Source organism: Macrotis lagotis, chromosome X (genome assembly GCF_037893015.1).
Source record: "Macrotis lagotis isolate mMagLag1 chromosome X, bilby.v1.9.chrom.fasta, whole genome shotgun sequence".
Classification (NCBI taxonomy): domain Eukaryota; kingdom Metazoa; phylum Chordata; class Mammalia; order Peramelemorphia; family Peramelidae; genus Macrotis; species Macrotis lagotis.
In genome coordinates, this window is record NC_133666.1 from 695,485,794 (window position 1) to 695,512,247 (window position 26,454).

Below are 26,454 nucleotides of genomic sequence, written 5' to 3' on the forward strand. Positions count from 1 at the left end.
ATCCCTGATGATAATCCGGGATGATCTGGAACACATCACTTTAGCATGGTGCTTAGCACACAGGAGGTGTTTATCGTTGATGGAGCCTGGTTTCTGAGGAATCTTATGCTACATTCTCAGAATCTTGTCTGTAATTCATAAAGTAAAATACACAAATTCCAAAGGAAACAACTATACTGAAATAGTAAAAAAATATGAAAAGTACAAAAACCAGTCTGTAGACCCCAGGTTGAGGCCCTCTGGCCTGAGCCTCAGCAGAAGCCTTGAAGAGTCTAGTACCTGTGTTTCTTGGAGCCTGGGTGTCACTGTCAATCAATAACAATGATTTCCCTCACAAGTGAAGAGCAGGAAGGGTTGAGTCAGTGTCAGGGTCCCTCACAGATCAACAGTTTTGTGTTTCTGTAATTCCTTGATCTTCATCACGCAGGAGAACAGCAAAAAGTCACAGGAAGATACATCTGTGAATAAGGCAGGAAACTGAGCCAGGTAATATCATTTTGCCTCAAAAGTAAGATTTCAGGGGCAGCTAGGTGGCACAGTGGATAAAGCACAGGCCCTGGAATCAGGAGTACCTGGGTTCAAATCCAGTCTCAGACACTTAATAATGACCTAGCTGTGTGGCCTTGGGCAAGCCACTTAACCCCACTGCCTTGCAAAAACTAAAAAAAAATAATAACAAACAAAAACAAGATTTCAGTTTGAAATTCAGAAACTATGGAGAAAGAAGGGAAGGAATGAGGGAAGGAGGGAGGAAAAGAGGAAGGAAGGGAGGAAGGAAGGGAGGGAGGGAGAGACAGACAGACAGACAGACAGAGACAGAGAAAGAGAGAGAGAGAGAGAAGGAAGAGCTCCTAAAGGCTATGGATGTGTTTTCTCAATGGGGGGTGGTGGCATAAAGAAGTTGGAATGGGGGAACTGAAGATCTGCCACCATCAATAGAGCAGGCCTTGATATCCAGCTCTGTCCCAACCAGAAGTTAGGAAATCCCTGATCACTAAGCAGCCATTCCTAAGTTGTCCCTGAGCTGAGTATGCTGACAACAGAGAGGGCAAGAAAGCCAAGTGAGCCTGCTGTAGCAGTCTCCCATTTCCCCTCATGGCAGTGGGTGGTTTTTTTTCTCTCCTCTAACCCTGAAGCACTGACTGAGCATGCCAAGGGCAAAGGATGAGAATCAGAGGACCTTGTGGTGGGGGGGGGGGGGGGGAGATCCCACAGGTCATCACACTGAAGGATAATGCTTACTTGTCACAGGGTCAGCCCCCGTCATATCCTTAAACAACAGCTTGGAGCCTCCCCTACACTTCTGGGCTCAGCTCTGCCAGAAGTCGGGAGACCCTGTGTGTTTGACACCAGCCTCATGACTTGAGGTCACACCTTGTAGGAAAGAGTAACACCCTGCCACAGAGATGACAGCCAGAACACTTTCTGGAGAAGACCTATTCTCTCTGCACCCCCCACAGGGCCTGAGGAAGTTTTTTTTCCTACCACCCACAGAGACAGGGAAATCCAAGTGTGCTCTAGAAGCTAGCTTCAGGAAGACCTGTTGTCTTGACCCATCTTCAAGGCCCAATTCTAACATCCCTTATCCCCAAGAAGTTTGGGCCTAGGCATCCTTTTACAATGATCTCCCCCTGGCTCTGCCACTGAGTCACTGCGTGACCAAGGCAAGTCATTAGACAAGGATGAACCCTAATTTATTCATCTATATAATGGGGAGATGGAATTGAAGGATCCCTATTATGTTCATTATTATGATACTTGAACACAGGCGCAAGGATGATGTGTTATGTATCACAACCCCAAGTCCCACCAGAGCTGGGCACGGAGGTCTTCACAGGTACCCAGTAAACATTTGTTAAATGTGTTCACAAGGACTATTTATGCCCAACCTGTGGTAGAGCATCCCAGGTTCATACTGGTCTGATCAATCACGGTTGGACACACTGTCATTTGTCTCAAACATAATGAGTGATGTCATTTTGGTCTTCTTTGATAACAAAGGACAAAAATCAACAAATCTCAATGAATGGCCTGTCCCCAAAAATGCTAAAGGTCCTTTCTAAAGCAACATCACATCCTGGACCACCCTCTGAATGAGATTCTTGGAATAACCCTGGGAGAAGACAGCAAATGTAACTGCTATATTAATCAAGCAAGTTGGAGGGTGGGAACAATAGGGGCAACATGAATGAATATAAGAATGAAGAAAGTTTTAAAATGAGCCCTGTGGGGCAGCTAGGTGGCACAGTGATAGAACACTGACCTTGGAGTTGGGAGGACCTGAGTTCAAATCCAGCCTCAGACACTTACTTTCCTAGCTGTGTGACCTTGGGCAAGTCACTTAACCCCACTGCTTTGCAAAAAAAAAAAATGAGCCCTGTAGGTTGATACAAGAAAGACTTTGAGGAGCCAGGTGAGACTGAGAATGAAAGAAGGAAGAAGAACAAGCAGGTACCACTTGGGCCATAGCCAGCCCATGGATACTCATGTTGGACAGCAGTTCAACAGATGCTGGTTTATGTGGAGGTAAATGGGGTTCTAAGTGCTTCATTCTCAAGGTTAATGGTCATTACAGATTCATCAAATCAGGGCTAAGTATGAACATTTGGACTCTTGGTTGATATCAGTTCTCTTTCAAAATTCCTTAGCCTGAGATGGCAGGGAGGGGCAAAGGAAAGAAGATAAAAATATTAAAAATAATAAAGATAATGACTGTTTCCTGGTAGGTACTTCATAAATGTTGACTGACTGGCTGACTTCTCTCTGCTGAACACTGCTTTTCAAAGTCCTCCCACACCTACTGGGTCTCTTTTTTCTGACAGGGAGAGAGGAGAAGACCAAGTTAGCAGATCTGTGGGACCTCCTAAGTGGCTCCATTGGAGCAAAAACCAATGATTCACTCACACTTCTTATTTCTGTGCATATCACACCCCAAGGATGGTGGGGATAGATGTATATGCATGTGATGTGTTGTGTGTGTTATGTGTGTGGAAGGCCCGGGCAATTACTAATTGTGTTTATCACATCCTCTTCATCGTCAACAATGGTATTTCTCTAATATTTCCGTATGCAGCACACTACACCTATATTATCTAAGAATGGTTAACTGCCTCCCCCAGGTCACACAACTAGATAGCATCAAAGTCACCCAGAAAACAAGCATTTATTGAACACTGTTACTAAGAGGCACTGTGCTAGTGCTTGGGATACAAAGAAAGGCAAGTCCCTTCTGCCTTCAAATCTAGCCTTCAGTCACAATATCATGGTAGTTAGAACCCTGGCCCCAGAATCAGGAAGATCTGTGTTCAAATTCGTCCTCAGACATTTAACTAGTTGCATGATGCTGGGCAAGTCACTTCATCTCTATTGGTCTCAGTTTCCTCATCTGCAAAATGGAGATAACAGCAGCACTTATCTCCCAGAGTGATTGTGAGGTTAAAAATATTTGGAAAGCACTCTATGAACTTTAGGGCACCACGTGGATTCTAGTAATTATTACCATTATGATTATTTTTACAGCTCTCAAGTGGGGTCCCCGATGACTTCACTACACTCTCATGATTCCCCTTAAGTCTTTTCCAGGCTAATATTCCCAGTTTTTGAACCAATTCACCATTCAGATCTCTGGGCCACCTGCCAATGGGAAAAGTCACTGACAAAAAAAAAAAAAACATGATGCATTTTAGGATTAACCTCCTCACACCACTCACACCCACTGACAATCAGATTTTTTTTTATCCAGACTGTAATTTCATTGGAGTTACAAAGGAAACCAATTAGATTGAAATGCCATTATCAAAAAAAAATGTGTAAACAAGTTCAGATTCCAGTTTCATAGATTAACCTAATCTCATTCATGGCCCTTTGCTGATTTTGCCCATGGTCTCCTGCCAGCCTTACTCATGGCATCCTGCCAACCTCACTCAAAAACTCTCTACTAACCTCACCAATAGCCTCCTACCAACCTCACCCAAAGTCATTGGTCAACTTTATCCATAGCTCTTTAAAAATAAGAGTAGGGGGCGGAGCCAAGATGGCAACAAGAACAGATCGTGTCTTAGGCGCTCTCTGATAAATCTTTGAAACTAAGGGCTTTAACTAAATTTTCGAGAGACAGAACCCACAGAGTGACCCAGTGAGGCAGTTCTCCTACTCAAGGTAACCTGGAAAAGAGCAGAAAGGCTCTGCTCCCTGGGGTCGGAGGGGCGGCCGCCAGAGGGGTGGCCCACCAGAGCAAAAGAACTTCAGCCTCCCAGAGGCAGCCCCAGGGCGCTGGGAGCCATGGCTCACAGCAGCAGGGGAGTTTCCTGACCTACGCCCCCAGGAGCACTGGGCACAAACTGGGGGAACAGCGGGGGACCTCTGCCAGAGCGAGCACATGAAGCCCAGCCAGCAGCCCAGATCCAGGAAACAGAAGCACATGGAGCCAGTAAGCAGGAGCCCCCAGGGCATGAGCCTATTGAGATGAGGGAGGGGAGTGAAGAGAGAGAGACTGTCCTCTGCCCCTGGAACAGGACTCTGGGGCTCTGAACACATTCAGATCCTGATCCCAGTCTAGGCCCCCCCATAGAACAGCAGCCCCCCCCCACCTCAGCCCCGTGGCAGAGGGAGTCACATATGGTCATTCATAGACCAGGAGGGAGGACAGAGCCTCACACACTGAGACCCTTGTGGGAGTGTCCCAAAAGCTCAGGAAGCACCCCCAAAACAGGTGAAGGCTAGAAAAATGAGCAAGCAGAGAAAAAGGAGGAACATTGAGAAATACATTACCTATGATGCCAAGAAGGATTAATATACTCAGTCTGAAGATGAGGAAGCACAAGCTCCTGCATCTAAAGACTCCAAGAAAAAACAGAAATTGGGATTACGTTATGACAGAGCTCAAAAAAAGACTTTGAAAATCAAATGAGGGATTTGGAAGAAAAACTGGGAAAATAAAGGAGAGAGATGCAGGAAAAACATGAAAATGAAGTCAGCAGCTTAGTCAAGTAAATCCAAAAAAATGCTGAAGAAAATAGCATGCTAAAAACCAGCTTAGGTCAAATGGATAAAACAGTTCAAAAAGTTATTGAGGAGAAGAATGCTTTAAAAAGCAAAATTGGCCAGATGGAAAAAGAGATAAGAAAACTCTCTGAGGAGAACAAATCCTTCAGACAAAGAATAGAACTCAGGGAGACCGATGAATTTATGAGAAATCAGGACTCAATACTTCAAAACCAAAAAAAAATGAAAAAATTAGAAGAAAATGTGAAACATCTCATTGAAAAAACAACTGATATGGAAAACAGACTTGGGAAAGATAATTGAATACCTGAAAGTTATGATCAAGAAAAGAGCCTTGACATCATTTTCAAAGAATCACTACAGGAAAATTGCCTTGATATCCTATAAGCAGAGGGCAAAATAGAAATGGAGAGAATCCACCGATCCCCCCGAGAAAGAGATCCCAAAAAACCAACCCCCAGGAATATTATAGCCAAGTTCCAGAACTCCCAAGTCAAAGAGAAAATATTACAAGCAGCCAGAAGGACACAGTTCAAATATCGTGGAGCTGCAGTCAGGATCTCACAGGACTTAGCAGCAACTACATTGGAAGCTCGTAGGGCTTGGAATATAATATACCGGAAGGCAAAAGAGCTTAGAATGCAACTGAGAATCAACTACCCAGCAAAAATGAATGTCCTCTTCCAGGGAAAAAGATGGACTTTCAATGAACCAGGGGAATTTCAAATGTTCCTGCTGGAATGGACAGAGCTGAACAGAAGGTTTGATCTTCAGATACAGGACTCAAGTGAAGCATAGAGATTGGAGGAGAAGGGGAAAATATGAGGGACTTAATGATGATGAACTGCATGTATTCCTGCATAGAAAAATGACACTGATAATACTCATATGTACCTTCTCAGTTAATAGAGCAGGTAGAAGGAGCTTTTATAGTTGAAGCACAGGAGAAAGCTGAATTTGAAGATAAAATATGGTGTAAAAATGGAGTCAATAGAAAAAAGGGAAATGTAATGGGAGAAAGAAAAAGGAGAGGGAGAATAGGCCAAGATATCTCATATAATAAGATTTTTCTTTATTACAATGAACTATTGCAATGATATTAAAGGGGGGAAGACATGGGGGAATGAGGGAATCTCTGCTCTCATCAGAGGTGGCTTGGAGAGGAAACAGCATATATACTCAATGGGGTATAGATATCTGGAGTAAGAAGGAGGGGGGGACAGGGGGAAGGGGGGGATGTGAATGAAGGAGGAGAGGATGGACCATGGGGGGAAAAGTGGTCAGATATAACACATTTTCTTTTTTACTTTTTGCAAGGGGCTAGGATTGGATGGCCTGTCCAGGACCATAGAGCCAGGTGGAGGCTGGGCCTAAGGGGTGGTAGGGCGGCTCGGGGCCTCTTGGCCTCAGAGCTGGTGATCTGTCTGCTGCGCCATTCAGCTACCCTACAGCAGAGTCAGAGTGAAAGGAGAGAGAAAATATAGTACATGGAATTAGAGAAATATGAAAGGAGGGAGTTGCAATCAGCAATGGCAACGGTGGAAAAATATGGAAGTAACTTTTGCGATGGACTTATCATAAAGAATGTGATCCACCCGCGACAGAGTTGTTGGTGTTGGAACAAAGACTGAAGCATTATCATCATCATCATTATTATTATTATTATTATTATTATTATTATTATTATTATTATTTTAGGGGATGCAGAGCAAATGGGGCTGGGTGGCCTGCCTGGGGCCACATAGCAGGGTGATCTTTGGTTGTCTGAGGCCGGATTTGGACCCGGCTGCTCCTGGCTCAAGGGCCAGTGCTCTGTCTGCCACCCAGCCACCCCTACTATTATTATTATTTTATTTTATTTTGGGTCTTTTTTTTCCTTCTTTTTGGTTTTTGTAGGGCAGTGGGGATTGGGTGGCTTGCATGTCACACGGCTGGGTAATTGTTGGGTCTACAGGGCTGGATGTGGGCTTGGGTGCTCGTGGCTCCAGGGCTGGTGCTTCATCCATTGCACCACCTGGCCATATCTACAATTATTACCATTATTTTTTTTAATTTTAATTTTTTTTCTCTCCCCTTTACTTTATCACCCATGCAAGTCTATATTCAGGGGGGGAGGGGTATTTTGTTTACTCTTAAACAAGAATATTTTATTAATGTAAAAAAAATTTGTACAAAATGAGAATTAAAAAATAAAATAAAAAAAAACAGACTGGCTTTGACCCCAACTAACGGAAACTTCCAGTCATGCACTAGATATAAATATAAGCTTTAGAATCATACTCACAAAGCTGTACCACTTAATATCAATCTCATCATTTCTTGTAGCACAATCTCTTTTCAGAAAAACCTTGGAAGACACACATGAGCTGATGCATAGTGAAGTCAGCAGAACCAGGAGAACATTGTACACAGTGACAGCAATATTGTCTGGGGATGTTTCTCAGCAATACCATATCTCAAAACAATTCTAAAGGACTCTGGATGAAAAATGTAATCTAACTCCAAACAGAGAATTGATGGAGTTTAAATGCAGACTAAAGTAGACTATTTACTTTCTCTTTTTTTAAGGTTTTTGTATGGCAAATGGGGTTATGTGGCTTGCCCAAGGCCACACAGCTAGGTCATTATTAAGTGTCTGAGGCTGGATTTGAACTCAGGTACTCCTGACTCCAGGGCTGTTGCTCTATCCACTGCGCCACCTAGCCACCCCTCAAAAGTCTTTTAAAATGAATGCAAAAATTTGTTTCCATGTAATTGAGAAAAATAAAATTAAAAAATCAAGAAACAATTTTAAAAAGCATAATATTGTCCAATAAATATAGTTTCCAAAGGATAGAAACATGACATAAGTTGGTGAATAAAGTGAAGGACTACAAAAAGGATTTGGGTAGGATTTTTAAGATGTCCTAGGATATAGAAGGGGATCGAAGAAAGAATAAGACAAGATGCTCTGGGTGGATGCTAAAATGATATTACTATAGAACTCTCTGACCAAATAACTCTTCTACTCAAAAAGCTCCAAGGATTGTCTTTTTCTCTAGGATAAAATGCAAACCCTTCTGCTAAGCATTTTAAGTTTTCCAAAATTTGGTTCCAGACTTTTTTTCCTGTTCTTATTACACACTTCCCCAGAGGGCACAATGGGTGGAACACCTGCCCTGAAGTTGGGAGGACCTGAGTTCAAATTCAGCCTCGACACTTACTAGTTATGTGACCTTGGGCAAGTCACTTAACCTTGGTCTTGTATCCAGGGCCATTTCAGCCATCCTGATTCATATCTAGCCACTTCATCCAGAAGGCGCTGGAGGAGAAAGTGAGGTTGGTGATTTAGCACAATACCTCCTCACTAAAATCCAATTACATGCATGTCGTGGTATCACCTCCTTGATATCATGATCTTCTTCAAGAACAGAGGACAAATATCGCCATCATTCCCCTTCATCTATTATATGGTCCAGCCAAATTGGCCTACTTGGTGTTCCTCTCTCCAGGCCTTTGTACAGGCTGTACCCTATATGTGACATTCGTCTTCACTTCTGCCCCCTTACAATTCCCAATTTCAAACTCTCTCTCCTATATTAAGTTTTTCCTCACTCTCAACTGCTAGTACCTCCCCCTTCCCACAATACCAAAAAAAAAAAAAAGAAAAGAAATTACCCTTTTTACTTAAGATATCTTTAGACTCCACACCACACCTTTCCTACTGTTTCATCATCTCTGCCCCTTCAACTTGGTAACCCAAACTCACAAGGGTGAAATTTGCCTCATCTTGCCAGGGTCCAATGCTCCCCACCACCCCAGCCTGGTCCACAACATGCCTCCTCTCCCTAATTGTAATTTCAACTCTGCCCCTGGGACCCCAGGCTCTACTGGATGAGCGTTAGCTGTATCATGCTGCAATCCAGGCCTTTCTACCACCTCTATATCACACCATTGTCTATGCCCTGGCCAAGATCTCCCCCTTTCCGGTGCCTTTTTATATGCTGTTTTCTCCCCATTAGAATGTAAGCTCCCTGAGGACTAGGACCATTCACTTGATGCTATTTCTATCTCTCCCACTTGGTACAGTGCCTAGCACATTTTACATGCTTAATAACCACTTCATCTATTTATCTTGCATGTGTCTATCTCATTTTCCCAATAAAAATACAAATTCCCTAAGGGCAGGGACTTTTTCATTTTTGTCTTTTATTCTCAATACTTGTCAAACACTCGATACTTAATCCATGCTCATTGACTGAGGACAAAGCTATTCTTATGTTTTGTCCCCTTCCTTCCCCACCTCCCCAAGAAGAATGACCTTTGCATTAAAAAGACAAATCAAAAAATAACTAACAGGGAGCTGCTACTCAAGCTAAGTCAGTCCCAAATGATCAAGGCCCTTCATGCTGATGAGCTGTATCCACAGACCTTAAAGAACTCTTGGATGGGATTTATGAGCCCCCATCAGTGATACTGGAAAAGGACAAGGTACTGTAGGATTAGACAAGGGCAGTTGTTGCCCTGATTTTCAAAAAAATGCATGAGATTGGCACCAGCAAACTCTAGGCCAGCCAGCTTGACCTTGAATCTGCAGAAGTTCTAGAGAGGTTCATTAAAGAGATGGTTAATGGACATCTAGAAAAGGAAGCAGTGATTCCCTTTCCCCAAAGAGTCATCCTGGCTTCAGCAAGGACAAGTCACATCACACTAACCTTATTTCCCTTTTACACAATATTAAATTCACCATTCAGGGAAATCTTACAAATCCTTTTACCCAGGCTTTATAGAAGCAATTGATTAAGTCTCCTTACTATCCTTGTGGAAAAGGTGAGGAGATGTGCATTTCCCAATAATGCAATTAGACATTTGGAAGTGTTTGTATGACCTCGCCGTTAATAGTTCAAAGTCAACTTGGCAGGTGCCACAGAAATGTATACTTGGCCCTGTTGAATACTTTTATCATTGACTTGGACAGAAATGGCCCAATCCTTAAATTTGCAGATGATGCAAAGCTGAGTTGGGCTACCACCCTGAATAACAGTTAGGATCCAAAATGATCTTGGCAAGCTCAAGCATAGAGCTGAATCCAATAAGATCACATTCAATCAGGATAAAAATAAAGAATTACACTGAGTCAAAAATTAGCTTTACAAGTAGAAAAGGGATTAAATAATGACTGGGGCAAAAATGAATCTTAAAAAGATCTGGAGAAATCAGTGGACCTTAAGTCCAATATGAGTCAGCAGGTGATGTCAAAGCAGAAAAATAAACTGATGTGATCTTGGGATGCCTTAAAAGGGTCTTCACTCCCATGAAGGGCAGTGAGAGTCCCCAGTCGTCTAACCTAGTCAGAACTCATCTGGAATGTTGTATTTTGTTCTGGCCACAATTTAGCAAAGAAATTTTCTATAGTAGTGGTGCCAGATTAAAATGGGAAAGGGGACCATTAATCCAGATTTAAGAATGCCTGGAAGCTGCATATTGACTTACTTTTAAAATGTAATATTATCTAAGTAAATTATAAAAACATGGAACATATTACTTCTCAGATTTATGGAGAGGGAAAGAATTTATGAATAAACAAGAAATATGGAGCATTTTGAGATGGAGAATGGATAATTTTGATTACATTAAATTAAAAAGGTTTTGTACAACTAAAGTCAAAGTAGCCAAGACTATAAAGTGTGTGTGTTGGGGGGATTTACAGTTTTTCAAATAAAGGTCTCATACTTCAAATATATAGAGAACTTTGTCAAATTTATAAGAATATGAGTCATTCCCCAATGGACAAATGGTCAAAGAATATGAACAGGCAGTTTTTAATGAAGAAATTAAAAATATATATAGTCATATGAAAAGTGCTCTAAATCATTATTCATTAGAGAACTGCAAATTAAAATATCTTTGAGATACCATTTCACATTCTTCAGATTGACTAAAATGACAGAAAGGAAAAATGACTTGCTGGAGAGGATGTGGAAAATTGGGATACTAATACACTAATACACTATGGGTGGAACTGTGAACTGATCCAACCATTTTGGAAAATACTCTGGAATTATACTCAAATTGTTATTAAATTATCTCTAATGGGGCAGCTAGGTGGCACAGGGGATAGAGCACTGGCCCTGGAGTCAGGAGTACCTGAGTTCAAATTTGGCCTCAGACACTTAATATTTACCTAGCTGTGTGGCCTTGGGCAAACCACTTAACCCCATTTGCCCTGCAAAAACCTAAAAATTAAAAAAAAATGTTTAAAGAAAATTAGCTCTAACCTGGCAATACCACTATTAGATCTGCTTCCCCAGGTAGAACCTATATGTAATAAAATCATCATAGAAGCTCTCTCTGTGGTAGCAAAGAACAGAAAATTGAGGGGATGCCCATCAATTGGGAAATGGCTGAATAAGTTGTGGTATATGATTATAATGGAAGAAATCAGGTAGATTTCAGAAAAATCTGAAAAGAGTTAAATGAACTGATGCTGAGTGAACTGAGCAGAAACAGGAGAACACTGTACACATGAACAGCAACACTATATGATGTTCAACTCTCAGTAGTTCAGTTTTCAAAGACAAGTCTAAAAGACTTGGGATAGAAAATGCCATCCACATCCAGAGGAAAAACTATAGAGTTTAAATGCAGTTCAAAGCATATTATTTTCACTTCATGGGGGGAGGGGGGAGAGAAAGGAGAGAGGCAGAAAAATGTACCACTTGAAATCTTCAAAAGAAAATTTTTCCATGTAACTGGAAAAAATAAAAGATAAAAAAAGATAAAAAGAAATGATGAGCAGGTTGATTTTAGCAAAATGAAAGGACTTGCATGAGATAATGACAAATGAAATGAGCAGAACCAAGAGAACAGTGTACACAGTAATAGCAATATTATCTGAAGACTACCTGTAAATGACCGAGTTATCGTGAATATTATAAAAATTCAAATAAACACCTCCACATTAAGAATTGCTATATGGAACTATATATTGTATGGTTCCACAATGATATATATTTCAAACATTGGCCTTCACTAAGCATGCTTTGGGAAGAAAGGGGGGAAACAGCTATGAACTCAAATGTAGCAAAAAAAAATTTTAATCTTAGGTTTTACTGTATTTTTATTTATTTTGATGACTATCTCTCAAATACATTTAATCTGGCTCCTGCTGTCCCATGTTTCAAACCTTTGGTCTAGAAGTAAGCTATTAAGATGGTAGATGAAGGTCTTTTAGTCCATGTCATGGAAGAATCAATTGAAACACTGGGGGGGGGAGGGGGAATAGGGCAGAAGGGGAGGTTATATCTTTAGATCCAGGACTATGGCCTTGTTGGCTTGAAGAAATTTCTTCAATTCAATGAAACTATGAGGTGGGCCATGCAGAGTGAGCCAAGCTGGACAGGTCATAATGAAGAGGTCAGACAAAAAGAGATCCCCTGGAGAAGGAATTGGCAAACCACTCCAGGATCTCTGGCAAGAAAACCCCAAGGACAGGATTGAGATAACAAAGGAGATGGCATCAGAAGATGAGCCTCTCAGGTCAGAAGACACCCCATACACCCTGGGGAAGAGCAGAGGACAAGTATAAGGAGTTCTAAGACAAATGAAGCAGTTGGACCAAAACCCATAGGAAGCTCAGATGTGTCTGGTGAGGAAAGGAAAATCTAATGCTGGAAAAAATCAATATTGCATAGAACCCAGAACATAAGATCTATGAACCAAGGCAAGCAGAATGTGGTCAAAAAGGAGATGAAAAGCTTAAACAACAATATCTTGGGTGTCAGTGAACATAAAAGGATGGGAAAGGGTGAATTTAATTCAGGTGATCACTAATATATATTACTGTATGTAACAATACCTTAGAAGAAATGGAATATGCCTCACAGTTAATAAAAGGGTAAGAAAAAGTAGTGCTGGAATAGAATCTCAAAAATGACAGAATTCTATCTGTTCTACTCCAAGGCAAGCCATTCAATACTGGAGTCATACAAGTCTATTCTCCAATCACTGATACCAAAGAGGTCAAAGTTGCTCAGTTCTTTTAAAACCTACAATATTTTCTAGAAGTAATACCAAAAAAAGTCACATTCATCAGAGGGTATAGAATGCTGAAGTATGGAATGAAAAGATAACTGGAATAAAGCACGTTTGTCCTTAGAATACAAAATGAAACAGGGCAGAAAATAAAAGAGTTTGGTTAAGAGAACTCACTAATCATAGCAAGCATCCTTTTTCAACAACCCAAAAGGCAACTCTCCACATGGACATCACCAAATGGTCAATACAGAAATCTGATTGATTACATTCTTTTGCAGCCGGAGGTGGAGAAGCAAGTATATGATCAGTTAAAACAAGACCTGGAGCTGACTCAGCTCATGAGCTTCTTATTGCAAAATTCAGATTTAAATTGAAGAAAGTAGAGAAAAACATCAGACTGTATAGGTATGACCTAAATAACAATTTTTATGAATATAAAGTGGAGATGAGAAATAGATCTAAGGGACTAAATCTGGTAGAGTACCTGAAGAAGTATGGACAGAGGTTCACGATACTGTAGTGGTGGACATGAGGCCATCAGGGTTAAGTGACTTGTCCAAGGTCACAAAGCCAGTAAGTGGCAAGTGTCTGAGGCTAGATTCAAACTCCCATCCTCCTGGTTCCAAGGCCGGTGCTCTATTCACTGCACCAGTTTTCCTTTAATGAACAATGCAAAGAAGTAGAAATAAACAACAGAATGGAAAAGCTAACAGAGCTCTTCAATAAAATTAGAGATACCAAGGGAATGTTTCATGGAAAAATGAGCATGATAAAAGACAAAATTGGCAAGGACATAACAGAAACAAGAAGATATTAAGAAGAGGTGGCAAGAATTAATCAAAGGCCTATATCAGAAAGCTCTTAATATCACAGATAACCACAATGGTGTGGCTACTGATCTAGAGCCAGACATCTTGAAGTCAAGTGACTTTAGGAATCACTGCTAACAATAAGGCTAGTGGGGATGATGGAATTCCAGCTAGGCTATTTCAAACTCCAAAGGATGATACTGTGAAAAGTGCTGCACTCATTTATGACAGCAAATATGGAAAACTCAACAGTGGCCGCTAAATTGGAAAAGATCAATTTATGTCCCAATCCTAAAGAAGGGAAATGCCAAGGAATGTTCAAATTACCAATCGATTAAGTTCATTTCATATGCCAGCAAGGTTATGTTTGAGATTCTGAAAGTTAGGCTTCCACAATATTGTGAATGGGAACTACTTAGAAAACAGGCTGTTTTTCAAAGAGGTAGAGGAACTAGAGACCAAATTGTCAATATTTGCTAGATTTTGGGGGAAAGCAAGGGAGTGCCAGGAAAACATCTACTTCCACTTCACTGACTACACCAGTCTTTGACTATGTGTCCTCAAAGAAACGAGAATACCAGGATCATTTCACTTGTCCCAGAGGAACCTTTATGTAGGCCAAAAAGCAAGAGTTAAAACCAAAGGGAGGACAGCTAGGTGGTACAGTGGATAGAGACTTGGCCCTGGAGTCAGGAGGACCTGAGTTCAAATCCAGTCTCAGACACTTAATAACTACCTAGCTGTGTGACCTTTGGCAAGTCACTTAACCCCATTGCCTTGCAAAAACTAAAAAACAAACAAACAAACCCAAAGGGGACAACTGATTAGTTTAAGATAGAAAAATGAGTATGATAAGACTATATATTGTCACCTTATTTATTTAACTTATTTGCAGAGGATGGCATGCAAAATTTCAGGCTGGATGAATCAAAAAGCCAGAATTAAAGTTGCCAGGAGAAGTATCAAGAATCTGAGCAGTGCAGATGATACCACTCTGATGGCAGAAAGTGAAAAGAAATTAAGAAGTTTCTTGATGATGGTAAATGAGGAATGTAAAAAACTGACTTAAAGTTTTATATATATATATATAATATATATATACACATATATATATATGAAATATTAAAAACATCATGGCAACTGATTCCATCACTTTCTGGCAAATAGAGGAAAAAGAAATAGAAGCAGTGTCAGATTTTATATTCTTGGGCTCACAGATCACTGCAGACAGTGACTGCAGCCATGAAATTAAAAGATGCTTGCTCTTTGGAAGAAAAACTATGGAGAATCTGGACAGCATACTGAGAAGCTGAGATATCGTCTTGCCTATAAAGGTCTGTATAGTCAAAGCTATGGTTTTTCCAGTAGCAACATGTGGCTGTGAGAATTGGATTAGAAGGAAAACTGAGCCCTGTGGAATCAATGCTTGTGAACTGTGGGGCCAGAGAAGACTTTGGAGAGTACCTTGAACAGCAAGAAGACCAAATCAGTCAATACTGAAAGAAATTAATTCAGGTCATTCTTTGGAAGGTCAAATACTGAAGCTGAAGCTGAAAAGGCCCTGGTGTTGGGGAAACTGAAGAGAAAAGGAAAACGAAAAGGAAGAGGATGAGATGGATGAACATGAGTTTGGATAGACTTCAGGAGATAACAGGCCTGGCATGATTTGGTCTATTGGGTCATGAATACTCAGACACAACTGGAAAACAACATGAAGAAAAGGAATGAAAACAAAGAAAAGGCACGAATACTTCTTCCATTTGGCCTCAAAGGATAAAACCTGAAATAATGGACAAAGAGACAGATTTAGGCCAGATGTTAGGAAAACTTCCTAACAATAGAACTGTCCCAAGGTGGAATGGGCTTCCCCCCGCCCCAGCTGAGACCTTTCAAGCAGAGGCCATGTCTTATAGCCAGAATTTCTTTGAAGCTAGGAGTTGGACTAGACAGCTTCCTCAATTCTAGGACCCTATGTTCCAGGGTTGCACTCTTGGAGAGGAGGGGCTGATCTGGCCCTTGCCCCATGAGGGAGGAGGAGGCTGGAGGAAAACTGCCTGGGAAAGGGCCCCAGTGCTATCCTTCAAAGCATGAAGGAAGGAGGGCCATGCCACTCCCTCTCCCAGCAGCCCTATCTACTAACCTGAACTGCTGAGGTTATACCCTCCCACTGCTGGACCCCAGGTGAAAACAGAGCAGCTCCTCTATTTTTTTTATTCTCCTTGTCTTTAGTCTTTCCCCTATTTCTCTAATCCATCACCCACATAGCTATCAAAGTGACTTCCCTAACACACAGGTCTGATGATATCACTCCCCTGCTCAATAAGCCCTGGTGGCTCCCTACTGCCCAGGACCAAACAAACTTCTCTGGCATTTCAAGCTCTCTCTTTTGTTTGGTCCTATATCCTAGCTCCAAACCATCTGTCTCTCCTGACTGATTTCATATAGGCATACCACATGCCAGACCAACTTGCCTACTTTCTCTTCCCTGTGTGACATTCCATCTCCCCCTTGCTTCAGGAGGACCCACATGCCCTCCATGCTTTCCCAGCTCATTTCTGTCTCTTGGAATCCCCAGTTCAAGCCTCACTTTGTCAATTCCTCTACATGGCTTTTCCTAAAATCCACAATCCTTAGTGTTCTCTCTTCTGTATTTGCTTTTCTGTGAACATTCTCCCAGTAGGACACAAGCTTCTTGGCTGTAGCGACTCAGTTTAGTTTGGGCTTCTGCAGCACCTGGCAAACAGAAGGGGTTTAATAAATGCTTGTTCATTTTTAAAGCATTTCTTAAGCATCTTGGTTCAGGCACTATTCTTAAATACTAAGGTAAGGAGGACTGATTTTTTGAAAATCCCCATGGAGCCTGTATTTGAATGAAGACAAGAATACAGAAACAGAGCCATAGAATGATTCTAAAGAGAGAAAATATAAATAGATACGTATCCCTCCCACTTGGGAAGAAAGGCACTTAGTATACTGGGGGGTAGGAGGGGGCTGAGGGGGAAGGAGAGGACTGTCAGCAGAAGGAAGGGCTTAAGGTGGGACTCTGGGAGATGGAGGTAGTGAGCTCCAGAAACAGGAACAAGAGAGAGGAGCCTTGGGTGCAGAGGGAAAGGAGGCCAACTGGCCTGAACCCCAGAGTGCGGGAAGGGGCTGGAAAGATGGGTGGGGACCGGGGCTTTAAAAGCTAGTTTCTACTGTATCCTAAAGGTAACCGGCTCCATTGGAGAGGATTAAGATCACATCTGCACTCAAGGAAAGTTATTTTGGCAACTATGTAATGGGAAGGGTTGTGGGAGACAGAGCAAGAGGTTTTAAATCCAGCCTCAGACGCATATTAGCTGTTTGACCTTAGACAAGTCACTTCACCGCTGCCTGCTTCAGTTTCCTTACCTGTAAAGTGGAAATAATAATGGTACTTCCCTCCCAAGGTTGTAGTGAGGATCAAATGAGCTAATAGTTCTAAAGCAATTTGTAAACCTTAATTCCTAATATAAATACTAGCTATGATTATTAGATGGTGTAAAGAGTTTTGAGGCAGAGAAATCAATTAGAAGCCCATTGGCAATCATTTAAGCAAGAAGCAGTCATACTGAAGCTGGGGAGCTCTGAGAAATATTGTAATTTTCTTTTGGTATAACAAATCTTGTCATCTTACTCTACTGTTAACAGCAGTTGCTTTATATGCCTGTCCTTGGTCAAGTATACTCATCTCAGGGGGTAGGTGCAGTAGATGCTTCCTATATCAGTTGTTAATTAAGAACACAGTAGACTCTATCTGACTGGCCACTCTTTCAAGTCACATTCCTCTCACCACATAAATGTATTTAAAGAGGGGCTGGCTCTCTCATTTCTTTTCCCCTTCCTTTCTCCATGCTGGATCCAAATGATCCCAGCTCCATGCTGCAGAGCCATGTGGTCCCCGCTCCATTCGGCTGGATCCATGATGATGTACACCCAGCTACAACCTTGTGGCTGCTTCTCTTGTCTCCCATTCTTAACCACTTTGGCTCTTCCCCCCCAGCCCAGCTTCTAACTGCCTCAACCTTACTATCTTCTTAACAATTCACTTTCTTTACCCTGTTAAAGAACTGAACTTGTGAACTTTAGTAGTCACCTGTGAACCTTCTATAGTAACCTGAGCCATCTGGAATTAAAGTCTATGCTTTTTCTTGCTGTCCTGAGTCAGAGTCCAGTGACTGAGTCTTTCAAAACAAATCCCAGGTGTCTCTCTCTTAAATCTCCTCACCCCAGCTTCTCCAACAGCAATATTAGTGGGACGTTAGACAGCAAAGTTGATTTGTGTATCAGATCTAGAACTGGAGAGATCTAAGTTCAAAGCCACCTCCAACCCTTACTACCTGTGTGACCCTAGGCAAGTCACTTAACCTTATCTGTCTCAGTCTCTTAACATGAGCTAAAGAAGGAAATAACAAATCATTCAAGTTAGAAAATCCCAAATAGGATAATGAAGAGTCAAACACAACTGAAAAATGACTCCCCAACAACTGGATTAGGCAAGGTAGAGGTGGATGTGAAGGATGTAAACTTTACAATGTAAAGGAAGAAACAAGATTTGGTGATAGAGTGTTTGTGTGGGGTGAGAGAGAGGGTTCAAGGATAAAGAAGAGACCACAAGCATGATGGAACCTCAATAGAACGCGGGGATTTTGGAAGAGGAAAGGTTTAGGGGAGGCTGGACAGAATGAGTTCAGTTTGGCACAGGTTGAGTTTAAAATGTCTGCAGGATAATTAATTTGTAAAGTTCAATAACTGATTGTTATGTGGGACTAACACTCAGGGGAAAGAGAAGAGCTTTGTTATTGTTCAGTCAACTCTGTGACCATAGTTGGGGTTTTCTTGGCAAAGACACTGGAACGCTTTGCCATTTCCTCTTCAGCTTGTTTTACAGATGAGGAAACTGAGACAAACAGGATGAAGTGACTTGCCCAGGGTCACATAGCTAGAATGTATCTGAGGTTAGATTTGAACTTAGGAAGAGTCTTCTTGATTTTGAACCCAGGGCTCTGTCCACTCTGCCACCTAGCTGCCACAGAAGGTCTAGATGATAATTAAACCCGTGATGGGGCAGCTAGGTGATGCAGTGGATAGAGCATGGGCCTTGGAGTCAGGAAGACCTGAGATCAAATCCAGCCTCAGACACTTAATAATTCCCTAGCTGTGTGACTTTGGGCAAGCCACTTAACCCCATTGCCTTGCAAAAAAAAAAATCTAAAAAAATTTTTAAAAAGTTAAAAAAAAGATAATTAAACCTATGGCAGTTGATGGTGCTATCAGAGAAAGAAAAGGATCCAAGACCAGGCTTTGGGAACACACATAATTCGGAACCTTGATCTTTATAGAAGCCAGCAAAGAATATTAAGAAGTAATGGTTGGCATGGAAACAATGTAAAGACTAACAGACTACCTTCTGTGGGGGGTGGGGGAGGGAAGCAAGAATAGGGGAAAATTGTAAAACTCAAAATAAATAAAATCTTTCTTAAAAAATTAATGGTCAGACAGTAGGAGGAGAAACAGGAGAGAGGGCTATTATAAAAATTCAGAGAAGCAAGAATATCCAGGTTGGTCATCAATGTTAAAGGCAGTAGAAGGTACAAAAAAAATGAGCCTTGAGAAAAGACCCTTCCATTTGGTGAAAGTAGTTTTAGTTGAATGATGAGATTAGAAAGTGAAGAGTTGAGTCATGGGTCTGAGAAAAGGAAATTAGACTGCATGTAGAGGTAGCACGTATAGACAGCTTAGTTGAGAAAAGGAAAGAGATATAGGACAACAGCTTGAGGGGATGGCAAAGTGTAATGAAAAAAATCTTTTAAAGATGCAGGAGATAATGTATAGCCTATATAGATTACTTTCTGTCAGGGGAATGGGGAAGGGGAGGCGAGGGAGGGAGAAAAATGTGAAACTCAAAACCTGGCAAAAAAAAATGATTGTTGAAAACTACCATTACATGTAGTTGGAAAAAGAACTATGTATATTTATATATGTAAAAGAATGGAGGAGATACAGCAATACAATGATCCAAGATATCTCCAAAAGACTCATGATGAAAAATATTCTCCATCTCCAGAGAAAGAACTGGTGAAGTCTGAATGCAAATCAAAGCAGACTCCTTTTCACTTAATTTTTTTTCATGTTTTTTTTCTTAGGTTTGCATTTTCTTTCACAAAATGACTTCTATGGAAATATGTTTTGCATGATTGCTCATGTATGACATATCAAATCGCTTACTGTCACAGGAAGGAGAGAGGGGAGGGAAGAAGTAAGAAAAATTGGAACTCAAATATTTAAAAGAATGTTAAAAATTGGTTTTGCTTGCAAATGGGAAAAATAAGATTTCTTTTAAAGAATGAAGGGGGGGTGGCTAGGTGGCGCAGTGGATGAGAGCACCGACGCTGGAGTCAGGAGTACCTGAGTTCAAATTCAGTTTCAGATACTTTCTAATTACCGAGCTGTGTGGCTTTAGGAAAGCCACTTAACTGCATTGTCTTTCAAAAAAAAAAAAAAAGAATAAAAGAGAGAATAGGTCTGTTTGAAGGCCACAAGGAAAGAATCCATTGATAGGGAGAAGTTAAAATTTGAAGGGTTGATATTCAAAGCTACATTCTGCTAGAGAAGACAGGAAGGAATGGAATCAAGTGAATATGAAGGACAACTAACAATGAAAAGGGCCACCTTGTGATCAGGGCCTAGGGTAGATCTCATGGAGTCTGACAAAACTTGCCTTCTTTGGGGAGGGAGACAATGGGCATGGAATGAGATGGTGACTAGGAAGAGATGCTCGATGAGTGGAAAGGCAAAAAATCCCCCCTCATCAGCTCCAACTTGATTCCATGAGGATGCCTTGGTCCAATGCCAGTGATCAAGGTTTATTGGGCACTTCTGGGTGCCCACCCAAATGAAACATGGCTTTCAAGGTTTGGTTCTGCCCAATCTTTATCAACACAGTCACCAAGGAGGAAGTATGCTTCCCTAACCTCATCTGTGTGACAGAGTATGAAACACCCAGAGTAGCAGATTCTACATGGACCAACAGCAAAGGATGCTGCTGGTTTTTAGTCTCCTTTGGAAAATATGATAATAGGGTTTGGAAGGGAGAATTCCGAGGATTTTCCGTAACAGGCACAAGGGTTTGGAATTTTGGAGATAGAAGGGACCTCAGAGCTGGTCTCGTACAAAGTTCCCTCTATGACACAGCCACTCCAGGAGCAGGAAGACCCCTAGGGGCAGGGGTTTGAATCCTGCCTCTGACACTGACTAGATAGATGTGTGACTCTGCTCTTCACTCAGTCTTCGCCAGGCATCATTTCCTCATCCACAACATGGAAATGAGAAGAACAGCTTCATCCCAGGGTTGCTATAAAGATCCAATGAGAGGATCCCTCATTTGCAAGGGCTTAGCAAGCTACATGTAAACCAAGTTACTGTTTCTCAGAATTGTCCAACTCTTCATGACCCCATGTGGGGGGGGGGGGTGTTGGTAAAGATATGAGAGTTAGTTTGCCATTCCTTTCTCCAGTGGATTGAGGCAGAGTTTCAATGACTCGCCCAGGATCTTACAGCTAGTAAGAGGCCAGATATGAACTCAGTTGGTGGCAAAGTAGCTAGAACAAGCTTAGAATCAGAAAGACTCAACTTCATGAGTTCCAGGCCAACCTCAGATACTTACCATTGCTATGTGACCCTGGACAAGTCATTTAATCTTCTTTGCTTCAGTTTCCTCATCTGTAAAATGAGCTGGAGAAGGTAACAATGACCCACTCCAGTACCTCTGCCTAAAAAACCCCAAACTTCCTGACTCCAGGCCAAGGGCTCTATCCACTGCGCCATCTAGTTGCCATATAAACCCAGGCTGCTATTATTACTATTCCTTCTTGAGACAGCCCAATCCATTTGGGTGTAGCATAAATTGTTTCTCCTGACATCGAGCTTAAATATATCCCTTTGTAACTTCCACACCGCTGCCAACATGATTTTCCTTAAGTACAGATCTGACCTTGTCACTCAATCAATTCCACTGGCTCCCCATTGCCACTAAAATAAAATATAAACTACTACGTTGAGCTTTTGAAGCCCTTCACAATCTGGCCTTCTCCTAGCTTTCAAGCCTCATTAGACATTTCTCCTTTCCCACACCCTAAGATCCAGGGCTTTTCTTCTCCCACAGGCCACCTCTGAATCTTTGTACTGGCCATTCCCTTACCTGCTTTCTAATTCCTCCTCCTCCAGCCTCAGAGGACCCCTTTTGTCAAGTTGCAGCTGAAGCATCACCTTCTATGTAAAATATTACTTATTACCTGTATCCCTGAACCCCCTCCTTTACGATGCCCCCCCCCGCAGTATTTATTCTATATATACTAATTCTCTAGCATTTCTTGAGAATAGGCATTTGGGGTCTGGCATGCAGCAAGTGCTCAATAAATGTTTGTGAATTGAATGGTCCCAGTTCTGCCCTCTGAGGTAAAGTCAAATAGGTTTTGTGCCACTTCCCCACAAAACCATTTGATGACAATCACCTTATCATGCCCCAGTTCTGAAAGGTGGCCCCAGGGTTTGAAGGCTATAGGAAGGTGCATCCAGGATGGGACCATCTGTCAGCTGTCTGAGAACCAGCTTAGCCACTGTCAAGACAAGACATCTGGCCACCAAGCCTGAAATATTCTGTCCATAATAACTCCAGAAGACCAGCTACCAGGATTTGGAGGGGCTAGATGACCTATACTAGGCATCTTTCCCTTCCCTGAAAGTTTGCACTGATCTGGTGGCAGCTACTGGGTCATCGGGCACCTGGGGGAGGAAATGGAATTTCATCTTCAAGTCTCTCAGTCCTCCCAAATGTTTTGGAGTTCAGAAGGGCCCTCATGAGCCCTTCAGTGCAGCTCTCAATAGACCAAGCATCTCTTCCCCTCTTGGGGGAATTCTGGAGCTCTGCCTAAAGGTCTAGGGGGCACCGGACCACATCTGGACATCTCTGTGTCTTAGGAATGTTTTCCTGATGTCAGAAAAATCCTCCTCACTTACAGCTTCCATCCATGGCTCCTCTGGGAGCTAAGAGGCAAGGTAAAGCCCTCTTCTCCAGGGTAGCTCCTCAGATGCCTGAAGATACCACCAGGATCCCTTCCACCTCCAGTCTTCTCTACCCTAATACTCCCAGATCCTTCCACCAATTCGAATAGAACAGCTTCGAATGCCAGTTTAGCAATAGCCTTCCTAAACAATGACATCAGAACCAGACAAATACTCCAGACCAAAGCAGGCTCATGCATTTATTATGCACTTAAGATGTGACAAGGCAGCTAGATGGTGCACTGGAGAGACCCCTTCTCCCCCCCCCCAACCCAGGAGCCACTGCTGCTGGGAGTCAGGAAGATCTGAGTTCAAATCTGGTCTCAGAGAGCAGCTTCAACTGTGTGACCCTGGGCAGTTCACTTAACCTCTTTGCCTCAGTTTCTTCATCTGCAAAATTAGCTGGAGAAGGAAATGGCGAACCACTCCAAGTATCTTTGCCAAGAAAATCCCAAACAGGGTCAGGAAACAACCAAATAACATATATCAGGCATGTAAGAATAGAGAGGAAATCAAAAAACAGTCCCTGTCCTCAAGGAGCTCCCAGTCTAATGGAGACAACAGGCAAATAATCAGCAGAGGAAAGATCCTTGAATGGGGGGGGGGGGGCATGGAAATGAGCATAAAGCTACAGAAGGCAGGAATGAGACCTAAAAGGGATCAGCAATGCCTCTCAAAGCAGCTGAAGACTGTGTTGGGTGTCTGGGCCGCCATAACCCTCTGTAGCCCCATATGGAGCCCAATATTCTAGCCTTTAAAATCAATATTTAGGTCATTTTATTTGGATATTTTTGTAATTTACACTTACTATCTATATGTTCTATAAGTTACAGATTTAACAATTAAGAATACTAATTAGACTGTAACAACTAAGAATGGCCAGTATTTATAGGGTTTCAGAGTTTGCAAAGCATTTAGAAAGAACATCTTAGTGGATCTTTGCAATAATCTGGTCTTCTTCCTCTTTCCCTCTGGGGCTCCTGACTGTCCACCAGGGTGCTAGCTGACCTCCCAAGCTGTTGGCGCCTCTGCCCCATTTTCTCCTTCCGACCCTTCTCCTCACTGCCGCCCACTGTCACACTCTAACACTAGTTTCCCTACCAACCGCCTGGACCGTTGCAAACCCTTTCGAACAAGTCTTCCCACTTCTCCAACCAATGCATCTCTCACACACGCGCTAGCTGAAGCGTCCTTCAACAAAGATCTATTTCTGTCACACTCTCCCCAAAGCCTCTTATTGGCTCATGACAGCCTAGGGAGAAAAGTTCACAGACTTGACTGGCATTCGAGACCCTCCTCAGGAAAGGCCTCCTCCCTTTCCACCCCAAGTGCTCTAGGCAGCAGGATCCAAGCCAAACTGTAGACTGATCTTGGACAACCTTAGTTTCCCATTCTCACATCCTTCCCTCTCCTCCTTTCTCTAGCTAATTCTTAGCCATCCTTTAGAGTTTGCCTTCTGTAAGGGATCAGAGGATGTAGTTTGGGTCCAGTTTAACAACCTCCAGCCTTCTCTCTGCCCTTCCCTCTGAACCATCATTTTGTATTATTCTCTCTTAAAAGGCTTTGAACAGCTTTGCTCTGCCCCAGTGCCAGCACCTGAATTAGATGGATAGGCAGAATGGATAGAGTACTGGGTCCCCAGTTGGGAAAACCCCTGTTCAAATTCTACCTCCAACCTTGGGCAAGTCACTTCACTTCTATCCAACTTCTGTTTCTTCACCTGTGACTTGTGCCTGGCCCATAGTAGGTTCAATATAAATGCTCACTACTCTTGCTATTGAATCTGGTTTTCTGTTTTTCTGCTTCTATATCCTAAGTTTCAGAAAGATAAGAATTGGCAACGATTCCTGGCTCTGGAGTTGGTGGAGCTGGGGACATCTTCAGCCTCTGAAATACACTGTGGAGGTGACCTTGGGTAAGTCACTTAACTTCCACGAGCCTCAGTTTCCTCCTCTGTAAATCACACACATATATGCCCCCCCCAAATCTACCACCTTTAAGTGTTCTGTCCAGCACCAACTCACTTGGGTCCCCATCTCCCTCCCCGGGTTGGAGACCCAGAGGTCTGAGCACAGCCCCAGCTTCCGAGAGGACTGGCCAGTGCGAGGCTCAGTCAATCAATGCCTCCTCACCAGGGGAATCCTGGCTCTCCCAGGGCCACTGGGCAGAGGGGAGGAACCTCCAGACAAAGGAAGAAAGAAGCGGCTTGTGCTCCAGCGCTGCCCAGTTTGGCAGCCGCTTACCCTGGAAACCACCCCGGGTCCGGGCGCCATCACTGGAGACCAGAGCTCGGGCTTCTGGGCAAACGGGGGACTCCCAGGCAGGAAAAGAGGGTGGCCCCGGGGCCTGCCCCAAGCCTCACCCACACTGGCATCCTTCGGTGCTAAGGCAGCAACGAGCTGCCCCGGGAGCCTGGCACCTGGCAGAACCCCACTTTCCAGGTGAGGAACCTGAGGTCCCCAGGGGAGGGGGCTTGTCCAAGGTCACCCCCCGACTAAGAGGCTGAAGCACACCTCTCAACTACGCACATCCAATGGGGTTCCGGAGCCCCTTTTTCCCCTAACGCAGCCCCCTCCCTTCCACAAAGCTACTGAGCCTTGGGGGAGCCGGGGTCTCCCCCAGACAGCCGGGGCTAGCCCCCTTCTCTGGCTCGTGTCCACGAAGGTGATGCCCCCCTGCTCCCCGCCCCCCCGCCAAGCGGCCCCCCCAGTTTCCCGAACTTCCCCAAAGTGTGGGCCCCTCCTCCACGTCCCCTTCCCGGGGTCCCCCCTCCTCCACCAAAGTTTGCAGACTGAGGGGGGCTGCAGCGTGGGGGGGGCCGGGAGGGGGGCGTGGGGGCCCGGGGGGGCGGGGGGCCGGGGGGGCGCAGAGTCTGGAGCCCCCCCCAGCGGGTGCAGGCGGGCCCCAGCCCCGGGGGAGTCGCCGGCGGGGGGCCCCCTCCGGGCCGCGGCCGCCCGCCCCCCCACCCTGGCAAGACAAAGGGCCGCCGGCTCCGCGGGCAGCCCCGGCGCTGCGGCTGGAGACGCGCCCGCGCCCCGGCCCCGGCCCCGGGCCTCCGGCAGCGCCCCTCCCGGGCCCCGGGGGCCGCTCGTGCCCGCCCCCCGCAGGCCCGGCCCCGGGCGCGGCTCACCTGCCGGCCGCCCCGTCCGGCCTCGCCCCGTCCGTCCTCGGGCTCTCCTTGGCCAGGCCGGCCCGGCCCCTCCGCGCTCCGGCCGGCCCGCCTCTCCGGCGCCCGGCCGGGGCCCTCCGGAGCTGGGGGGCTGCGCGGGCCGGCGCCGGCCGAGGGCACGGGGGCGGGGGCCGCCTCAGCGCGCCCCGCGCCGCCAACTCGCCATGGCCGGCCCCCGGGCCCCCGGCCGCGGGCCCCGCTCCCCGGCTGCAGGCGCGCCCGGCGCAGAGCCCGCACGACGCAGTGCTCCCGCCGCCGCCACTCCGCGCCTCGCCGCCGCCTCCGCCGCCCGGCCGCCCCGGCCCTGCTCCGGCCCCCAGCCCGGCGGAGCACCGCCCTCGCCATTGGCCGGGCGCGCGGGGAACCGCCCAGCAA

General features: G+C 44.1%; 1 protein-coding gene across 1 annotated transcript in view; it reads right to left on the reverse strand.

The window, feature by feature from the left end:
* The window catches only part of ARVCF (ARVCF delta catenin family member), a 337,170-nt gene extending 311,018 nt beyond the window's left edge, over positions 1-26,152 (reverse strand). The window contains exon 1 of the mRNA XM_074206513.1: positions 26,041-26,152. The gene's annotated coding sequence lies outside the window, so the exon portion shown is untranslated. The remainder of the gene's footprint in view (positions 1-26,040) is intronic.
* Positions 26,153-26,454: the final 302 nt, after the last annotated feature.